We start from the raw sequence: 20,174 nt of genomic DNA, 5'->3' as shown, positions 1-20,174 counted from the left end.
GAAAACCCAGAAATAAGACCACACACTTAATGGTCACTTGATCTTTGACAAAAACACCAAAAATATACAATGGAAAAAAGAAACAATCTTCAATAAATGGTGCTAGTCTAACTGACTGTCTGTATGTAGAAGAATGAAAATAGAACTATATTTGTCACCTTGTACAAAGCTCAAGTCCAAGTGGATCAAGGACCTCAACATAAAACCAGATACACTGAATCTAATAGAAGAGAAAGTGGGAAAGAGCCTTGAACTCATTGGCACAGGGGACAATTTCCTAAACAGAGATCCAATGGCTCATGCTCTAAGATCAAGAATTGATAAATTGAACCTCATGAACCTGGAAAGCTTCTGTAAGGCAAAGGACATAGCCAATAAGACAAATCATCAACCTACAGACTGGGAAAATAATCTTCACTAACCCCACATCCGATAGAGGACTAATATCTAAAATATATAAATAACTGAAGAAGTTAACCACCAAAGCACCAAACAACCCAATAAAAAATGGGGTTTAGAACTAAACCGAGATTTCACAACAGAAGAATCTCAAATGGCTGAAAAGCACCTAAAGAAATGTTTAAAGTTCTTAGTGATCAGAGAAATGTAACTCAAAATGACCCTGAAATTCCACCTTACACCAATCAGAATGACTAAGATCAAAACCACAGGTGACAACACTTGTTGGAGAGGATCTGGAGAAAGAACACTCCTCCATTGCTGGTGGGATTTCAAACTGGTAAAACCACTCTGGAAATCAACCTGGAGGTTCCTAAGAAAATTGGAAATAGATCTACCTGAAGTCCCAACTATACTGCTCTTATGAATATACCCAAAAGATGCCCCACCATGCCACAGGGGCACATGTCCCACTATGTTCATAGTGGCCTTATTTGTGATAGCCAGAAGTTGGAAACAATGCAGATTTCCCACAACAGAAGAATGGATACAGAAAATGTGATTCACTTATACAATGGAATAGTACTCAGCTATTAAGAATGAGGACATCCTGAGTTTTGCAGGCAAATGGATGGAACTAGAAAATATCATCCTGATTGAGGTAACTCAGACCTGAAATGACATACATGGTATGTACTTACTAATAAATTGATATTATCCAAAAAATAAATTGCAGAATACCCAAGATACAGTCCACAGAACTTAAAATGTTCAACAAGCTTAAGTGTGCAAGTGAGGAGGCCCCAGTCCAACTTGGGAGAGAGAAGAAAACAATCACAAGTGGGGAGGGAGGGAAGGACCTGTGACAGAAAGTGGATTGGAGAGGGGAGAGTGCGGAGAGAGGAGAATCTGATCTGGTAATGGGTGAGGGAAAAGGACTGAATCCCTGAGGGCCAGAAGAAAGAATGGAAACAGTCAATCTCAGGAAATAGGAAGTGGGGGGACCCTCTAGAATGTGCTAGAGACCTGGGAGGTAAGAGATTCTCAGGGCTCAAAGGGAGGAACCTTAGATGAAATGCCTGACCATAGGAAGAGGGACCTTGTAGAGCCCACCTCCAGCAGGGAAACAGGACATCAAGTGAGGGATGGGGTTGCCATCCCACAGTTACAACTCTGACCCATAATTTTTCCTGTCTTAAAGAATTACAGGGATGGAAATGGAGAAGTGCCTGAAGAAATAAGATCCAGCGACAGGCTCAAAGTGGGATCAAGCTCAAGGATCCAGTCCCAAAGCCTGACACTATTACTGAGGCTATGGAGTGCTCACAAAAAGGGACCTATCATGACTGTCCTATGTAAGACCCAACAAGCAGCTGAAAGAGTCAGATGCAGATATTTGCTCCCAACCAATAGACAAAACCCTGTGGTTGAATTAGGGAAAGGCTGGAAGAAGCTGAGGAGGAGGGTGATCCTGTAGATGGCCCAGCAGTCTCATTTAATCTGGACCCCCGGGATCTCTCAAACACTGGACCACCAAGCAGGCAACATACACCAGCTGATATGAGGCCACCAACACACATATACCAGAGGACTGCCTTATTCCTTCAGAGATGAAGCACCCAACGCTCAAGAGATTGGAGGCTCCAGAGAGTTTAGAGGTCAGGTGGGGTAGGGGTGGTGACATTCACTTGGAGACAGTTGGGTAGGGAGGAGGTATGGGATGTGGATAAATCGGAGGGTGGACAGGGTGAGGGATAAAATATGGAGTGTACAAAAATAAATTAATTAATAAAACAACATGTGCTAGGGGATTCTAATAATAAGCTATTTGTAGATTAACTAGGAGTGTAAGTTCCTAATGAAAAGTGGCTTGCATTTTAACTTTGAGAGTCTGAGACACTATGATTAGAAACACAGATGATTATTATGTTTGAGTATGCTTTGTCACATTGGTATCTGTCTTAGTTTGTGCTACTATGTAGTTTGATTCCATCATTTTCTTACACAATTGATGCAAATATCAGCCAAGACCAACAGGCAAAATATCTTTGCAAAAGAGTTTTAGCCTTGTGGATTTGATGAAATTGTATTACAGATGCAGAGGAACCTAATGATCACACTTTGAGAAGTATTCTTCTACTGGATAATTTTTATAGTTCTATGCAGACCACATACAACTTTTCATATGTGATTTCTAACTTTACCTCAAAACTTACATCTTATCAATAATGAACTTGTTGCACTTCATGTGCCAGTAATTCTTAAGTGTACTCAGTTCTGACCAAACTAATTTAATTCATGTATTCTGCTTTCTTATAAATCTTCCAGCACTGTGATATATAATGTCATTTCTCTTGCTCGTCCAGACATTTTGACATATTCTGTTAATGCCAATTTCTTCAATAAATATTTATACATCCCTCTCCTGGAGTGTCCTGTCTGTGTAATCCTTACTATTTTCTGAACATCTCTATTACTCACGTGCTCAAATCACAATTGTGCCTGGCTTTCTACTTCCTTACTATGTTCTACCACACTCAAGATTATAGATTTCTTTTGAAGATAAAGTATATGTTAGTTTCATGAGCATGGTTACAAGCCCTATATTATTACCTGCATAGGTTTTTAATAATCAGTGAATTGATGCAGTAGTTAATATAAAATTGAATTTCCCCAAGAAATGTTTGGAGGTAAGTTTCAACATCAGTAACACAATCAGATTTTAAACTTAACATAATATTTAACTAAATAACAAAATTGTATTTATTAAATTCTTATTCAATAAACATATGAAAAGTCTATTTTTCTTGTCTCTGTATTTTTTTTTTTTTTTTTGCTATTCAACACCTAGTACTTTATTCAGATAACAGTTCCATTACACATGGTCTAAGAACATTCAAATAAGAACTCAAGTCAAAAGTTAAAGATTGGTCTTCAAACATAGCCAACAATGCTGCATTTGCCTATGATCTCTCCAATGTAAAACCACATCCACACCTCAGTGGACACCAAACCATTCAGCACAGCTTCCTTAAATGTAAGGTGTTTGAAGCTACCAGTTTTAGAACTTTGAATTATTTCTTTCACGCTTTGAATACCTGTAGGGATTTCGCCAGGGGTTGGGGGAAATAAGCTCAATCTTGGCATAGTGCCAAAATGTGGCCAATTCAGGCTTCGAGTAAGTCACAGCAGTAGCCACGATTGATGATGCCGTCTCTACAAAGTTACAGATGAACTTGGCCTTGGTCTAAGGTGGAATGTATGCCTCCCCCCGTCTCTGTATTTCTTGACAATGGAGCCATAGGATATCTGCTAAGAAAAACTGCTAACAGGGAGTGAAACCAGCCAAGGAGAAAGAAGTTTGTTGTCAACAAAGATGAAGAAAGAGTTGGAAATCTGAAGACTGCTTTGATGTCAGTTGTGGAGATAGAGTTTGGAGTTTGCCTATCTTTTTTCCTTTCTTCCTTTGGGAATTACAGTCAAGTAATTGGATGAATCTCAAAAGAGACTTTGAACTTTGGACTTTTAACATTGTTGAGACTGCTATAGGCTATGGGGACTTTTGAAGTTGGACTTAATGTATTTTGCATTATGCTATGTTTATGTATGACCCCCATAGTCTCACATATTTTGACAAGCCTAGCCCCATAGGAGTGTACTGTGATTGTTTATATATGCTTTGCCCCAGCCCTGGGAGTGGCACCATTCGAAGGTAGGGCCTTGTTGGGAAAGGTATGTCACTGTGGGTATGGGCTATAAGATCCTTACCCTAGCTCTCTGGCAGTCAGTATTCTGCTGGCAGTCTTCAGATGAAGATGTAGAACTCCCAGCTCTGCCTGAACCCTGCCTGCCTAGATGCTGCCATACTACCACCTGGATGATAATGGAGTGAACCTCTGAACCTGTAAGCCAGTCCCAATTAAATGTTGTCCTTATAAGAGTTGCCTTGGTCATGGCATCTGTTCACTGTGGTAACACCCAAATTAAGACAATGGTGATGGCAGAAGTTTGGAGTGTGAAACATCTTTAAAAATCTTAACCCCACTCTAAGTGGCAGACCACCTCCAATAAGGTCAGATCTCCTAACTTTTCCCAAAAGGCCCCAAATGTACAAGAAATTATTTTGCTTGAAGGTTTTAGAGACTTCAGCCTATGGTTAGTTTTCACAATTAGTTAAAGGGCTGTGGCCTGATAGACAGTGATATCAACAAGAATCCAGTAAGGTAAAGCTACTCACCTAATAGTAGCCAGGAAGCCAAGAGGTAGAGTTGTCTAAGAAAGTTCTTCACCTTAATCTAATTAAGCTATGGATTTATGTGTGAATTAATTCATTATTAAGATTATTAGATAAATAAAAATGAAAAGCCTGCATGTCTGAATCACAGTGAAAAAGTCCTTCATTTGTACATGTTGCACTGAGTAGAATGATTTCAACACAGGAATTCTTGAAAATGGTCTAGGTCCAAATACCACTGTTTCTTACTGTTGCTTGGTCTTGATCTTTTCTTGCTTTTTTATACTTGATTTCCAGTAATGGTCTTTTTAACATTATTAACTTCTATTTGTAGAAATTTTATTTGTAATATAGATAGTTGGGAAAGATATGCAAGAAAATGTATCCCTTCATCACTTTCCTATAGTTCTCTCTATTATGATAACTTGTTTTGTTGTGCTATATTAAATTCATAAAGCTATATCAATAAACTATTATTATCTAAAGTCCTTAATGTTCATTTTCAAAGTAATGCTTTCAGTGAGTTTTAACATATGTCTTGTGACTTGGATCCACAATAAAAGCATCATTCAGAATAATTTTGTAACCTTCAAAATGTCTTGTATTCCTCCTGTTTACTAGTCCTCCCCCTCTCTCAACATTAGCCTGGATATGTCAGTCATTGAAACTTGTCATCTGCATGGTGGTGAAGTTTCTAAGATTCCACATAGTTCTTTGTAACTATTCAAAGTGACCTTTGGAACTTAGCAACATGCTTTTAGTAATGTTTGATGTCTGCTCCTGGATAGCTTATTTCTTTTTGACTCTAAATAATATTCTATTACAAGAACGTGCCGTGCATTGTTTTCATTCATTTACTGAAGAATATCTTGTTTGATTTAGAATTGTGGATGAAGATACTATAAATATCTGTGCACAGGTTTTTGTTGAACCTCAATTTTTATCTTCATAAGAAAATATCAAGGATTGTGTACTTAAGAAGAATGGAAGTAGAGCATTGTAGGGTCAGCACAATAAGATAAAAAAAACGGGAGCAATGAGCTATTAATGTTAGGTCAACCTTCTTGATGTTCCTGCTATTATGTTGAAAAGGAAACTCTCTATCTCACCTGTCTTCTACACAGTTCTCCTTCCTTTATGTAACTCGTAATATTAACTATTGCATAATGAAATGCATATCAAAAATTGTTGAAGAGCTATTAGTTTTACCAAAGGGATGTTTTAAGATGTGGGGAGTTACAGATAATTTGAAGAGGTCATTTTGGGGGGCATTTAAAGTAAAAATCTGCTTTAAAAATACCTACACACCTGATTTTACTCAATTATTTAGCCAAATGATTATTCAAATTTCTTCCTTGACTCATGAGAATAAAGGTACTTAGATTGACTGGAGTTCATTTCTTACCTGTATGAATAACCAAAAGTACTCCTGAAAATTTTAGTTATATCAGTCAAGGAATTCCTTATTTCTCAGTGATATTTCAATTTAGTTTGTGAGCCCTTTAATGCAGGGGCATGTACTAATGTATTTAGCAACCTACCAAAAAGTAATTATCTATACTTTTCAGTACCGTTTAGCAAATAAAGGGTGTTTTATAATTTGGAAAAAGTTTAAGATTTTTTAAAATGTCTGAATAGCATTGCATCCTTTGTCTCATTCAAAATATCTGTGTTAGAAAGTTATATAATTTATCCATGTCAAATTTTAATTTTTACCTCAGGACATGATTACATAGATTATCTAGAAAAGATGCATATTCTACCCTCCTATTACTCACAAACCCGGACTTGTAAAAGTATTCTTAGTACTAATGACTGAAACTCTAATTCCAATGACAATTTTCTGAAAAATATCTGCTGGAGGTCTTTACACTATAATTTATCTTTTTCTTGGCACCGTTTTCCCCTTGTCATATCTAACTTATTCTCACATTTTCTTCTTACCTTTCTGGTGTTCTTTCACAATTTCCTGCAGACATGTCTTCTGAAGATGGGAAAACTTAATCTTTAACTCACCTTATGCTCTGGTGTCTGAGTTCAGAAATGATTATAATCTTAAGATAAACATCTGGCATCTGATACTGTGTGAGGCATGTGGACTAACCTTGTACTTGCACAGCAGGCAAAAACCATACATGCACACGCACGTACACACACACACACACACACACACACACACACACACACACACTAGCAGAAAGATAGTCTAGATTTACTTGCAGGTTAAGAATCCAATAATTTAAGAAATGATTATGACAATGTGGTTAGAAAATATATTACCAAATAATAAAATCACATGTATTGACTCTTCTTATGATATTAAAATATTTTTGTGTGGTTGTTCTTTGTGTAATCTTAGCTGTGGTGGAACTCACTCTATTGACCAGGCTGGCATCACACACAGAGAACAACCTGCCTCTACCTCCTAAGTGCTGGGATTAAAGGTTTGAGTCACCACTTTATGCCCAGATTATCTCAATAAACTTCTAAAAGTTTAAAATACTGTGTCTAACCATGTTCCTAAAACTCATGACTTTTATATAAAAATATAGCAGTAATTAAAATTACATTGGCCCTCAAATTTCTCCATAGCATTGCTTCACTAAAACCATTTGTTGTTTAACCAACAGCTATAACTCTCAAGAGTTGTCATGAGATAAAGCATATGACTGCAAAAAAAATGTATATAACAAGGGAAAGTGCAAAGCATTTAATAAATCACATTTTGAAGATTTATTTCAAATTTCTAAGTTATATGTAATCCTGTGTTAGACTTGCCTTTCACAAGTTTTGCTGTGGTATTTTTTTGGTTATTTACGAATATTTTTAATAATATATTACCAGTATGTCGATAGTTCTCACAATTTTGATACCATATATTACTCTGCCAGAAGGAATTGCCTCAAGTCAGGCAAGGTATAAAGTAAGCCAAGTTAGTAAAGCTACTAAAAAGCCATGATCACCTTTCATGATACTTATGATTAAAAATATAGCATTGAGCATGATAACACACACCCTTTAACCAGATAATTTGAAAGACAGAATCAGATATTCTTCCTATAAATATACTGAATATATTAAATGCTTTGAATAGTATTTGGAATAATACTTTCACTTGTATTTTTAAAATTAATAGAAGCTACAGCATTGGATATTTATGGTATATGCTTAATTTTAAGAGAAAACATTAACTTCCATTGTTCATAATATTCAAAATAAGTTACGTATGCATGTTCTTTATGTTAATAAAATAGGTCCCATTTGTTTTCAATTTGTTGAGTTTTTGTCTTCTAAGCAGACATGACTATTTCATTTTCAGTAAAGAAAATATATGAATTTAGCTCTTCATTATATTAATAAAAAGTATTATCCTTATCAGTCTTCATAAATTAAACAACTCATATTTTTTCATGTAAACCTCTATTTCACATACTATGATGTGCTTTGTATATTTGGACAAGCAATTTGCCATACTTAGCTAAATATTTTTTTACACATGTTTTTCCCAAAACTAATAATCACCATTATCATTATGTATATTTGTATATGATATTTGTGGTAAGGATATTTGTATCGGTCAGGGGACAAATTTAAGTAATCAATTTTCTCCTAGTATTGTGAGTTCTAGTGATTGAAGTCATGTCTTCAACATTAGTAGCAATTATATTTACTTCTGAGTCAATTTGCAGGCACACATCTATGTTATTAGTCTCTAACTGTATAATTTATTAGTGGTATATATCTAGAACTTATGAGTTGTATGGTAACTCTGTGTTTAATCTTTTCATCATATTGCATGTGGCCATTGCTTACATTTTACAATCTTTAGTGCCTTTTATATTAACAAAATAAAATCTTTGAAGACTAATCTCTATTCTATTTCTTGAGTAAGTTTATACATAATGATTATTAAATTTTCCATAAGTGTTGGAGGCGATTTACCAATAATGACTTCTTAGAAAGAAGTTTTTCTTGTGGGAAGATTTGAAATTACAAAACTCATTGATTTGTGTGTACAGCTCAATTGGGTTTCCTGTTCTTTGTTTTCTTAATTGTAACTTAATACTGAATTAATTTCAGTATATGCTCAATTTTTATATCTTTACTGATATATTATCTTCATGTCATTAAATATATACAATTATAGCATAAATTCAGTAGTTTCTAGTTGTACAACAGCAGACACAATCTAATGTGTGGACATTTTTTAATACCCCCAAAAGAAATACTGAACTTCATTAGCCAATATAACTACTATTCGTACATTTTGTGCCCCCTATCTCATGGATGACAGAAATCTACTGTTGCTCTGTTGCATACTATGGGTCATCTATGAAGAACAAATTATACCTTGTGTTGCTTCTTTCTGAGGCCTTGTTCACTTAACAAAATAATATAAAATTTTATCAATGCTCTAGAACCTGTCAGGCCTCTATTCATTTTATTATCTGAAAGTTGTCATTTTTCAGGTAAATATACCATTTTATACATCAATTCATCAGTTCACAGAGATGGGGATGTTTCCTTACTAACTACAATGAAAAAATAGTGCTGTGGAAAAATAAAACAAATAACAAAGCAAAAACAGTATGTCCCACTAAAGAAATCTCAATATTCCTATTGAAATGTTTTATAATGAGAATAACCCATATGAACCCCAGGACATATAGCTTGAAATAACAATCATGAACATGATGAAAAAAAAAAAAACTCAAGCAGTTTAAAAATGACACACAGACACATCTCAAGGAACTTAAAGAATGTAGGAACAATTACCTAAAAGAATTCCTAAGAAACATAAACATGAAGCTAATTCAAATGAGAAGTCAATTCAGAATTTGAAAAGAAAATCCAACAAAGAGATAAAAATACTGAAGGAAACTGAATTAAAATAAAAGGGAAACTGAAATTTTCAGTAGCCTCAGTATCGTATTGGAACCCTAGTTAGAACATTAGGACAAGATAATGAGACTAAAGGAATACTAACAGAAAAGGAAAATATCAAACTATTTCTACTTGCAGATGACATGATATTATGACACAAATTAGCTCTTTGTGCTTCAGGAAGCACAAAGACCTAATTTGAAATGACACCTGTCTTTTCAAACCTCAAAGCCCACTTCTAGTTTTATTTTTTTACAACAAGGTCACATCTCCTAATACTTCCCAAACAATTTCACCAACTTGGGACAAAGTATTCAAGAATATCAGCCCATGAAGGCTATTCTAATTCAAACCTCTATAGCAAAGAAAGATCTTTTAAAAGTGTTACATCTTCTTAGCAATCAGGGAGTTGAAAATTAAAACTACTTTGAGATTTCATCTTACTTCAGTCAGAATGACTGAATTCAAAACAACTGACAACACATACTGAAGAGGATGTGAAGTAGGTGGAGTCTTCATTTGCTGTTGGTGGAACTGCAAACTGGACAGCTACTATGAAAATCAGTGTGGAGAATTTTCAAAAGGCTTAGCATTAATATACCACATGACAAAACATGCCATTCTTGGCTACATATGAAAATTTCAGGAAAATGGAGAGAGGAATAAATAACTTTAGTGAGGTAACCAAGACTCAGAATGTCAAGTGTCACATGTTATCTCTTACTTGTGAATCTTAACTCCATATCATTGGATTTGAATATATTAACTTGTTTAATGCCAAATCCAGGAAAGTTATAGAAGACTATGGAGGGATAGAGAGCTTTAGAGAAGGAGACAATAGAATATAGTTTCTTTGTGGTGGGAAGTGGGGCACAGGTACGGGATTTTAACTGGCCAATGGGAGGGGTAATAGAGAGATGGTATGAGAAATAAATAATGCTAGGGGTGTTTAAAAAATACAGAAAACATATTTTTACAAGCTTACTTAAAATATACACACATACACACACACTCATTCAATGGCATTTCACCATACAATGTAATAATATTCCCTACCAGAGCAATAGACTGTGTGACAACGTCCTCATTGTCAGACAAGGGAAGTTTCCCTTTGAATTGTTGGTCAGGAGAATCTCAAGGACTTTCTGAAACAAAATAAGCTATTGTCAACTATCCTTCATTGGTGAAAAGATTTTCATCTCTAGTACCTATGATAGTAGCCCTGGAAACATGGTTGCCAACTTACGGTAGCCAGTGGTCACTCACCCAGGTTTGGGAGCTGTCCTCACCTTTGCTGGTATGACAAAGAGACAGACAAAGTGCTGAGAACCAGGTAAGATTCTGAATGACATCCTCTGACCACAAATTGGGCACAACACTGTGTTACAAGATGTTTCTCAGAGCATACCTGGAGTTCTCACAGGCCATATCTGTGAGCCTATTCTATAAGAGTAATTTAACATTTAGCGTAATTCCTTAATACAACAGTAGCATCTACCTTGGATAAAAGACAATGAATACATGAAGATCTAAGACAGGGAAACAACTGCCTTGGTATCCACTCATCCAGTGGCTCTGAGAGATAATTACCCATAGGTAAAAGGGCAGGGAAGAGTTCTCCTAAAAATCTGATATTATCTATGGGAACTAGCCAGCCTTTGGTCAGTAGTTCCTGCTCCTGCTAGGTGTATCAAGCCAAGAAAGTGAGGTTAGTAGCAGTCTTTGATGCCAGAAAGTCTGAATTCCAAGGATTGGTCAGATCTCCTTGTCTCTCCTGTTCAGTGGAAGCAGATTGGGTTTGGCCTGGAGAATTTTTTTTTTTTTTTGAGAAAAGTGAGATGACATGTCTCTTTTGCAGGATAAATTTCTTCATCTCCAGGAGATCCTGTTAGCCCATAAAGACCAATAAGTACTCAATACAGCCCCTTGAGTAGGTAAAATATGGTTAAGTATTTTCTTGAGCCACAATCTATTAGATAGAGTGGGATGGGTTGGTAGATCACCCTATTCAACAATCAAACTTCAGGGCCTTGTCAAGAGTCGGCTCAGAGACTCTAAATCAAGCAACCCTAATACAAGAGTGGCAGGAGACAACTCTCCTATGGCAAAATCCCTTATAATTTATGATACAGGGGAGGGGTCAAGATGGAAGTTTAGGTCCTCTTCCTTTCTAGGTGACTGCAATTTCCCTTGCCCAGTGGACATCTTCCTATTCTACACTACAGCCGAGGCTACTGACCTTGAGTGAATGTTTGCAAGTGCTCTCTGATAGGACAAGGCCCTGCGCTTTACGCAGGTCCCAAGAGGAGGAGGAAGAAGAAAAAAATGAAAGGCAACAAAAAGGATAGTGAGACCTGGAGCAAGACATAAAAGTAACTTTTATTTGCCAGATGTAATTATCATCTTAGAGGCTTACTGATGAATATGCTCACTGATTCAAACTGACTTCTCTCACCTTCTTACTGAACTGTGCTGTTTGAGAAAACAGGCTCTAAATTCCATGAACTGAACTGTACAAAATTGCACTGAACTCAGCTCAACTGAACTTCACTGCATTGCTTGAACTCAATTGAACTGCACTCACTAAACTGTCCTCCACTCCTGATTCACACTCTGAACTGCTTCTCTTTCCTGTCTTTTCTTGTAAGATTTGGGCATATCCTCTCTTTTGACTCATTCTGTCAAATCTTTATCTGATTTATCACTTTGTCTGCCTTTCAATTAGACACCAGTTTCAAACATGGCTACTTCCTTCTACAAATTAACTTTACCTCCATTTGGGGGATTAAAAATGTATACAAAGTACATGCCTGTATTCCAACAAGAAGGATTAAAGTTGTATCATTCCAGCCAGATCACACAGACCTAGAAGGTCTTTGGATGTGATCCCTTGCTAGAACAGCCATGTTGCTGGATTGAAATTCCTCTACAGCAAGGTCTTTTATGAACCAATTTTCATGCTGATGCTATGGAGTTATCTTGGCTGGCTTTAGTCTTAAAAGGAAGCAGAACAAAGGCTTCTTGAGGGGGCTGGCTACTGATGGGTTATCAGGCAGGCACACCAGTTAGAATATAAATATGCTGGGATAAGAGAGAGGGACAACGGAGAGGGATCCAGTTGGATTGAGGAGTCACAACCCTCAGAAATACCCACAGGGACCTCTGCAAGCAAGATATCTTAAGACAGACCTGCCTAGAGGACCTGACCTCTGTGGCACCAGCACTTCCAGTAATACCCAATCTAAGTCTTTTCAGTCCTGAACCCTAAGCAATGCCTGAAAAATGGCTGGATGATTCTGTCTTGATGATGGAACCACACCCTTGGAGCCTAGATGCCAGTCTTTTGAGGATATCCAGTTCAGCATAAACTTATCCTTATACGGTAAGATGAGTGCAGCTCCAACATCTCATCAACTAATCTTCATTTTGAAGCAGGCAGAAGATACTATAGATATCCACAATTGGTCAAGATTAAGAGAATAAATGACCATGGGTGTGGAGCAGTATTGAGTCTCAGTTGACATTTTTTCAACATAATCTAAGTCTCAGGAGAAATTTCAAAAGAAGGGTCACCAAGATTATAGGAAACAAAGGACCAGAATCAATGTCTTCTAGATATTATAGGGTGCTGCTTACATGAAATTTGAACATGATTGGCTCCATAATGACCACACAAGTCTACAGACAGATATATATGTGGAAATTTCATAGTTTTCAACCCCTAAATGAAGGTCTACAAAGTCAATGGCTTCTGGAAGAGGAAAAATTAATTTTCTCCAGAGATGAATACATAAGTAGGATATCCATTAACCCAGTGGTCATCTCTAAGCACGTGTGTATATATAATAAATACTAATATATAACAAATGCTAAATGGATTCAGCAGGTTATCTATGTGTATACATTTTATGTTTTACAATATATTTATAATCAATTATCATATTTATATTTTAACAATAATAATTAAAGAGGAAGAGGTCATGAATTCTAGAAGTATCTGGTAAAAGATATAGGGGGAATTGAATAGAAGAGAAGAAGATGTAGAAAAAATGTTGTACTATATTTTCAAGTAAGAAATTATCAAAAAAAGCATAATTGAACTTTATCAAAATGTACAGCACACTATAAGCAAAATGAATAATCTTTTAAAAATGTATAAATTTATTTTGGCAACATGGTTTCAGAAACTAAATCATATATATACATATGAATATATATATGATTTGTGATAAAAATCCAATTAAACTTCAATTAAGCAACTAAGTTATACATTTAATTGTAGTTTTAAACCGATTAGCATGTATTGAAAATTGCTTAATGTGAGATGAATATTGTACTTATGTGCAGCCTCAAATCTGTTAGTTATTTCTATTTCAAAATGGCAAGGGATTAATTTATCAAGATTATTTTTGCTGCATCTGCACTTTATTTTTAATTTAAGATATTTTTCTTTCTTAAATCCTCAGTGCTGAAATTCAGGAACTTCATTACTTTTACATATAAATGCTACATTTATGCAACTAGCTCGTTCAACTCTAGTGTTCTGAGTATTGCTGTATGATTTGGCTGAGAATGCTTTTCAAACACTTAAATAGTCATCTAGGACTTTAACACTGTTAGTTTGGAAAAAGCCTGTGTGAATTACCACCTCTTGGTTTTCTTTGCAGTGTGAGAATAATGGAAAATGTTTTTGTTTAGGATATATATTATTATCTCATGAATAAAATTAAAGTAGTTCTCAATTAAATATCAATGGTGTCACTTTTATTAAAATTATATTATAAATAGAAATAGGAAGGAAGATTCAGTTATATGTAAAGAAATGTGTCCTTTCAGGACCAAATTGTTTATGCTGCAATTTTGGTGTCTCCTAAAAGGAACCTGTGTTTTTTTTTTTTTTTTTTTTCGAAATAGAATATATTCACAGCAAAATCAAAACAGAAACAGAAAAGAGAGTTTTAGGACTCATAGGCACTGTTTAAGTTAACACAGTCTACAAGATCTAAGACAGTCCTCAAAATATAATAGTCTTGTTGAATATTACTCTTAGAGTCTTATTGGGCTCCAGGTGGTGGGAAATAAAGGGGTGGGAAAGACCCATGTCCTGCCAGAGCTGCACACTTTCCACATGGGTTTGGGAGGGAACAGTCTGGGGTCCCTGAGCATCACAGAGGTCAAGGACCACAGGTTCTAGCTTGTGGGCATCAGAAGATGTCACTGAACACCACAGAAGAGCTGAGAATGAATGGGGGCCCTTGGGTGACAGTGGCCCCAGGTTGAAAAGAAAAAAAGGGAGACAGGGAAGGTCCTGGGCAAGAGTCCTTGATCCAGTCTGGTGGCTGGAAATGCTTGGAGGCTTTCCTGAAGGAGATTAGATGCAGCTCTTTAGGGGAGGGCCTAAGCCATTGTTCTAGCATGGCAGAGTCTAGATAAAAGGAGGCAGTCCATGGTCTTAGAGCTTCGTTGTAGAAAACAAAGAGAAAGAAAGAAGGTAGAAAAGTAGAGGCTGGCCATGGCCACATGGAGAGCGGAGAAAGGGAGCAGGAGAGAGGAAGCAAGAGGTGAGAGTGAGAGCAAGAGCTTAAGAGAGAGAGGAGGCGCCAAGCAACCACTTTTATAGTGGGCTGGGCTACCTTGCTGTTCCCAAGTAACTGTAGGGTGGGGCATAGCTGGCTATGGTCCAATGACTGTGGGGGTGGAATCCAGTCAGAAAACTAAAAGCTTGGGGCATTGTGTAGCTACAGGATAATGAAATTTGGAGGGCTCATGTTGTCAGGTGCCTAATGTCTGGGGGTGTAGCTCACTGTTCTGTTCCTTATACAATTTTTCTACCAGGTCTCTGGAGTAATCCTCACTCAACCACAACACAGACTGCACCAACAGAGTCTGATATAGAGTCCAATGAGAAGCTACATCTCTTGCCTTCTACATTGTTCTGATTGAAATGCATGTTTCCAAACTAAGGTCAGCCATAGGCTTTGAGAATTCCATGAGCATTTCCAATGAATTAGGATCATATCCAGCATTCCATTGCACTCAGTCATGCTTGAAATAATGTTTCCTGCCTTCTTTTGTCCAAGATAATGGGTTAAATGGATTGATCATTTTTCTTTCCCTTTGTATTTTCCTTATAATTAGCTAGGGTTAGAGGTGAAGACTAGTCAATATCCATTTCAGTTCTGTCAATGACCATTAGCACATTAAATTATGTAAGTAATAGTAGGTTTTCATGAACACACTCTAAATGAAAAGGTAACTTTCATATTATAATGTGTCAGCTCCTTGCCTGTAGGTTCAGGCAAGAGGAGAGAGGCCCCGGTCTGCTGGGGCCAAGTGGTACGGCAAGGCCGAAGACTCAAAAGAAACACACCAAGCTAGGAGTCTCCTGGAAGCAGTTTCTGGCATCAGTTTCTGGCTTATATAGGTTTGGAACATAGGGAGGGAGACTTTTGGTGGGGTAAGATGACATAGGAGGCAGGGAAGGGTAATAGAGGGTATGGAGTGACTGACGGGGCCAATGGCAAAGCTTTACCTCAGCAACTGTGGAGCAGAGGCAGGGCCAAACAGGTCTTGCTGAGTCACCCCATATAGAAGTGACTGAGACCGGGGAAGGATCCCTAGGTGGGAATGTCTCTAGATGGACTTCCCTTCAGTCTCTGTTTCATTTTTTGTCCCTGTCTTTTCTTTGGACAGAAACATTTCTGGGTTAAAAATTTTGAGATGGATAGGTGCCATCATCCCTCAATTGGGGGCCATGACTGTCTACTGGAGGTGGTCTCTACAGGTTCTGTCTCCCCTTTTTGGATATTTCTGTTAAAGTCATGACCATTGTGCCCTGAGAACTTCTTCCTTCCCTGGCATTTGGGACTTTCTAGTGGCTACCCCCAGTTCCTCATGCCCCACTACTATATATTTCTATGCAATTTCCTGACCATCTGTACTTCTCTCCTGTCCCTTCCAATTCCTGAACCCACCTCCATTTTTTCCTTCCCCCTCCTCTCTCTCTGACAGGCCCCTCCCTTCCTCTACCTCCTGTGATTATTTTGTTCCTCCTTCTATGTAGGTTTGAAGCATCCACAGTTTGGTCTTCCTTCCCTTTAAGCTCCATATGGTTTGTGGGTTGTATCGTGGGTATTCTGAGCTTTTGAACTAATATCTACATATCATTGAGCACAAACCATGTGTGCTTTTTGTGACTGGGTTAGTTCACTCAGGATGATATTTTCTATTTCCATCCATTTGCCAACCAATTTCATGAATTCATTGTTTTTAATAGCTAAGTAGTACTCCATTGTGTGAATGTACCATGTTTTCTGTATATATTCTTCTATTAAGGGACATTTCTGTTGTTTCCAGTTTCCGGTAATTATAAATAAGGCTGCTATAAACATAGTGGAACATGTATCCTTGTTATATGTTGGCACATCTTTTGGGTATATGCCCAGGAGTGGTATAACTGGGTCTTCAGGTAATACTATGTCCAACTTTCTGAGGAACCACCAGACTGTTTTCCAGAGTGGTTGTACCAGCTTGCAGTCCCACCAGCAATGGAGGAGTGCTCCTCTTTCTCCACATCCTCTCCAACATTATCAGTCGAGTTTTTGATCTTAGCCATTCTGAATGGTTTGAGGTAAAATCTCAGTGTCGTTTTGATTTGCCTTTCCCTTATAACTGAGGATGTTGGACATTTCTTTACATGCTTCTCAGCCATTCAAGATTCCTGAGTTGAAATTTTTTGGTTTATCTCTGTACCCCATTCTTAAATAGGGTTACTTGGTTTTCTGGAGTCTAACTTCTTAAGTTCTTTATATATATTGGATATTATCTCTCTATCAGATATAAAATTGGTAAAGAGCTCTTCTCAATCTGTTGGTTGCCATTTTGTCCTATTGACGGTGTCATTTGCCTTACAAAAGCTTTTCAATTTTATGTGGTCCCATTTGTCAATTCTTGATCTTAGAGCATGAGCCATTGATGTTCTGTTCACAAAAATTTCCCCCGTTCCAATGTGTTCAAGGTTCTTTTTCACTTTCTCTTCTATTAGATTTAGTGTATCTGGTTTTATGTGGATATCCTTGATCCAACTGGACTTGAGCTCTGTAAAACAAGATAAGAATGGATTGATTTGCATTGTTCTCCTTGAAGACTGTCAGTTGAACCAGCACCATTTGTTAAAAATGCTGTCTTTTTTCACTGGATGGTTTTGCTTCCTTGTCAAAGATCAAGTGAGCAAATGTTTGTGGGTTTATTTCTGGGTCTTGAATTCTATTCCATTGATCTACCTATCTGTCTCTGTGCCAGTATTCCTTGATTATAGTACTTCTTTGTCTACTCCTCCAAGATCCAACCCATCTCTTCTCTTCTCCCCTTCAGATCCATTCTGTTTCTGCCACTTACTAGGAAAGAATAGGCTCTTAGAAACAACAACCAAACATGACATGATTATGAGACAAAGGCAATATTATTATATCAAATTTGATCATGGCAACCCAACAGAAGGAAAGAGTCCTTAGAGCAAGCATAAGAACCAGAGAGCTCCTCATTCTCACAGTCAGGAGTCCCATAAAAGTACTAAGTTAATAGATATAGTGTATCCACAGAGGGCCAGGTACAGACCCATGTAAGCCCTGTGCCTGAGGTCTCAGTGTCTGTGAGCCTGTATAGACCTAGTTTAATTGACTTAGAAGGCCTGATCTTCTGTTATTCCCCATTCTTTTAGGCTCTTGTATTCTTTCTGCTGCTTCTGTATTTCTGTATTGCTTCTGCTGATTCCCTGAGCTCTGAGGGGAGGAATTTGATAGAGATACCTGTTTTGAGTCTGGCAGTGGGCTTCTGTATCTGTTCCAAACTATCATTAGCAAAAGAATCTCTAATTATGACTGGATAAGGCATTGATTCATTAATATAGTAAAATAGCTTTAGGAATTATTTTATTGATTTTTTAGACCAGTAGGTGGGAGTTTTTAATTTTGGAGCCTGCCCTTGTGCAATTCCTCTGGCCCGAAGGCACAACCCACATCTCTTGAAGAATCATCAAGTGTTCAAATGGCAGAGACTATGGGTGATATTTCTTATTCATATAATACATAATAGTTTTATTGATCATTTGGAAATTTTGCATCATGCATCCAGATCACACTCACTTCCTAGTTATCTCAGGTCTACCACCCCCAGTCTTGTGACCTCCCCCCCTAAAAAACAAAGCATAAAACGAAGAAAATGAAGAAGAAGCGGAAGTAGAAGCAGAAGGAGGAGGAGGGGGAAGAGGAGAAGGAGATGAACAACAACAACAACATGTTCAATTTCTGTTGCCCATATATTCAATGGAACATGATCAAACTCATAGTTGGAACTCTTGTAAAGAAAACTGTATCTGATGCCCAGGATCAGAGGTGAGGAGGACACAACATCTGTCCCAACACCGGGAGTAACTGGTTCTGTGGGACCAGACACACAGGAACTCTGCCAGCCCAGTGACTCAGGTTCCTTCCTGTCTGTCTGGGCTGGGGTCCAGAGTAGACCTTGGGTGCAAGCTCTGCAGGCAGTCCCACAACACCCAGAGGAAGCTCTACTCTCACATGCTCTAACACGCCCAAGATTAGAGGTAAGGAGGACACAAAATCTGTCCGAATACCAGGAGTAATTGGGACCAGTGGGACCAGGCTCATAGGAATTCCACCAGCCCAGTGGCTCAGCTTCCTTCCGATCCCACTATACATAAGAGGAAGCTCCACTCCCAGGCACTCTAACACGCCCAGGATCAGAGGTGAAGAGGAAACATCTGTTCCAACACAGGGAGTAACTGGGACCAGCAGGACACAGGCATACAGGAACTCTGTCAGCCCGGTGGCTTGGGTTGCTTCCAATCTGTTTGGGCCTCCCAGTGCCCTGATCAGACCTTGGAAGCAAACTCTGCAGTCAATCTCAAAACACCCAGAGGAAGCTCCACTCCCAGGTGCTCTAACAAGCCCAGGGTCACAGGATCCCATAATCACAGGATCACAGAGGCAGCTTGACTCTGAGGAGTTCTGACAAAAACAAAATCACAGGAAGGATAGGCTTTAGTCAAATATATCAAGGACAGGTAGCACTAGATATAACCAGATGATGCAGGGCAATCATAAGAATATATTCAACACAAACCAAGGTTACTTGGCATCATCAGAACCCAATACTCCCACCATTGCAAGTCCTGAACACACAATCACACCAGAAAAGCAAGATTCAGATATAAAATCACTTCTCATGATAATGATACAGGAATTTAAGAAAGACATAAATAGCACCCTCAAAGAAATACAGGAGAACACAAGTAAACTTCTAGAAATCCTTCAAGAAGAAACACAAAAATCCCTTAAAGAACCACAGGAAAACACAATCAAACAGGTGAAGGAAATGAGCAAAACCATCAAGAATCTAAAAATGAAATAGAAGCAATAAAGAAATCAGAAAGAGAGACAACCCTGAAGATAGAAAACCTAGGAAAGAAATCAGGAATCATAGGTGCAAGCATCATCATCAGAATACAAGAGATAGAAGAGAGAATCTCAGATGCAGAAGATACCAAAGAAAATATTGACACAACAGTCAAAGAAAATGCAAAAACCGAAAAGCTCCTAACCCAATATATCCAGGAAATCTACGATGCAATGAGAAG

At 37.7% G+C, this 20,174-nt stretch overlaps 1 pseudogene; it reads right to left on the bottom strand.

Moving 5' to 3' along the window:
- Positions 1-3,333: 3,333 nt before the first annotated feature.
- LOC116091068 overlaps positions 3,334-20,174 on the bottom strand; it is a 23,739-nt pseudogene continuing 6,898 nt past the window's right edge.

Source organism: Mastomys coucha, chromosome X (assembly GCF_008632895.1).
Source record: "Mastomys coucha isolate ucsf_1 chromosome X, UCSF_Mcou_1, whole genome shotgun sequence".
Taxonomy (NCBI): domain Eukaryota; kingdom Metazoa; phylum Chordata; class Mammalia; order Rodentia; family Muridae; genus Mastomys; species Mastomys coucha.
The sequence above is the reverse complement of the archived record's forward strand: the minus strand, read 5'-3'. Positions and strand labels throughout refer to the sequence as shown.